General features: G+C 54.1%; 1 long non-coding RNA gene across 1 annotated transcript; it reads left to right on the plus strand.

Moving 5' to 3' along the window:
* The first annotated feature begins 210 nt into the window (after positions 1-210).
* On the plus strand, positions 211-1,069 carry LOC129604314 (uncharacterized). Its single transcript, XR_008695109.1, has 2 exons — positions 211-275; positions 798-1,069. It is a non-coding gene; the product is annotated as an uncharacterized LOC129604314 (long non-coding RNA).
* The last annotated feature ends 1,151 nt before the right edge of the window (positions 1,070-2,220 follow it).

A 2,220-nucleotide genomic window follows, 5' to 3' on the forward strand; every position in this document is an offset into this window, starting at 1 on the left:
TGGGCGGGTGAGGAGGAAGAGGGAGACGGGGGGGAGGAGGGAGCTTAGGGGAGAGACCAAACCAGTGCAAGTAAACAATCTGGCCGAGCATGTGACAGCGCTGGCCGAGTCAGAGGGAGCGGGCCGAGTTCCACGCGCTCGACAAAGGCACGGCTTCTCCCCTCGCTCGCCCACTTCTGCTCAGACTCAGACCTCAGCGCGAGGGGGGTCGTGTCAGCGTCGTTCCCAGTCTGCTCCAACAGGCAACTGTGCACGCGTGTAGGAGAAAACAAGAGGTTTGTGACTACAGGCAGCGAATGAAGCCATAATAAGTGATGAATTTCAGCTGAACTGACGCCCTCGTAAGTGCCCCTGTTGTTCTGTGGCTGTCTGGCCGGGAGCCCAGCGCTCGCTGGCTATCTGCCTGTGACTGGTATGTGCTGCTCAGGCTGCTATTGGTCACTGGAGCCGTGCAGAGAGAGGCGGCTGCAGGGTGAGACGGGGACAGGGCTCCTAGGCTTTGACGCCAGCTCAGCTCCCAGCGGCAGACTCTTAACTTCATATGTGCTTGTTAGGAATGGACCAACTGAGCGGCTGAAACTACTTTAAAAGCCTCTGGAAGTAGCAGATTAAACAGGTCCCTGGTCTCTGTTATGTAATCGTAACTGACCCTGCCTGTGTTGGCTCCAGCATCCGCTTGGAGCCAACTGGTTCAGCTGTCTGTGTAGTATTTAGTATGAAAAACAGGGCAAATGTGGCTCATAAAACCGTATTAACCGTAGTATTATTAACTCGCAGTGTTTCTCCGTTGTATGTAGCGGCTCTGAATGCCCGTGGCTCAAGTCAGCGTTTTCACATGAAGTAACGAGCTGTGGCCACTAGATGGCAGCACCACGCAAGCCGCTGAGCAGCACGAGCGGCAAAATGAACGTCTGCGTGCAACATGTGAAAATGAAAGGAGCTCCCAAAACAAACAGCCACGTCAGACGAAAACATGAAGACATGTTTGTCTTGTTGCAAGTGCCCCACGCTGTGTAGCTGTAACATGGCATTAAGTATGGATATAAAAATAAAAGTATGAAAATAATAATATGTCATACATGTTTGTATAGTTGCTCTTGGCCATTCACACGCTGATTCAGACTGAAACTGACTTTTTCCACGGACTTAATGCTGAACACAGACGCATCATTCTTCTGACAGTCGTCGCCTGTCAATATCATTAACCGACCGCACGCCGGCGAGCCGCTTGGGTTTCAGCTTCCATTTATGGAAAAATCATCCCAGGCAAACATGCTTTGCGTGCAGCCGTTTTTTTTTTTCTCGCCAGAAATACATCCAAAGTAACTCCACAGACGATCCAGGGACCCGGCGTCAGGCTTGATGAAGTGCACTCATCTCCCCTGGCAGGAAAAAAGGCCATGGAGACGGCTGCGAGGCAAGACGGCAGCTGCCGTTGGAGCACAAGCGAGGGCCACGCGCCCCTGATTCACTTATGGAGATTAGCTGGGGGCCGTGACGGTGCAAATAAGACCCCCCCCTCCAACGGCAGCACACTTCATCTTCATATCTGTAGGACCCCCCCACCCCACCCCACGCTTGTGCTCTCACCCTCATCCTCAATTACGACAATAAAGGAGCAGAAATGAGGATTAAAGGGAGGGAACGAGCCCAGAGTGGACCTGACGCCCAGAGCGGAACCTGTTCCCCGTCTGACGCCCTGACGGAGACAGATCCCGCCCCGCGCGGCGCTGCCTCGTCATCCTCGGTGGAGACGAAGGCCTCGTCGCATCCCTTTTACCGAGGGATGCTCTGTTTTGCCCTGCAGGAAAGTTACTGGGAGGGCGACTGTTTCCTGTGATCCCACTCCGCTTTGCAAGTTTTATCTCTCGCAAGTTTCCCTTTCATTTGTTCTGCAGCTTAGTCAGCTGAGGGGGGGGGGGCGCCGCGGGGCAGAGAGAGGCAGGAGGAGCAAGGACAGAGTCTCTGCTTGTCTGTCACCAGAATGCATCTGATTCCTCCTACACAGCGAATGTAGGTCAGAGAAAGCAGCACCCAGACTGATGCTGTGTGGCCTCAGATCTTCCTGATGTTTGTGTCTGCCACCGTCGAGTCCCGGCTTGTAGCGTTTGGACCTGGACTTCCTGTAGAACCTGTGCGTGTGTGCGTGTGTGCGCATGCGCGTGTGTGTGTGTTGACTGCTGGGTTTGTGCGATCGTCTGCCCTCCGCTTCCACCCTGC

The sequence above is a fragment of the Betta splendens genome, chromosome 7, assembly GCF_900634795.4.
Source record: "Betta splendens chromosome 7, fBetSpl5.4, whole genome shotgun sequence".
NCBI classification, from domain to species: Eukaryota; Metazoa; Chordata; class Actinopteri; order Anabantiformes; family Osphronemidae; genus Betta; species Betta splendens.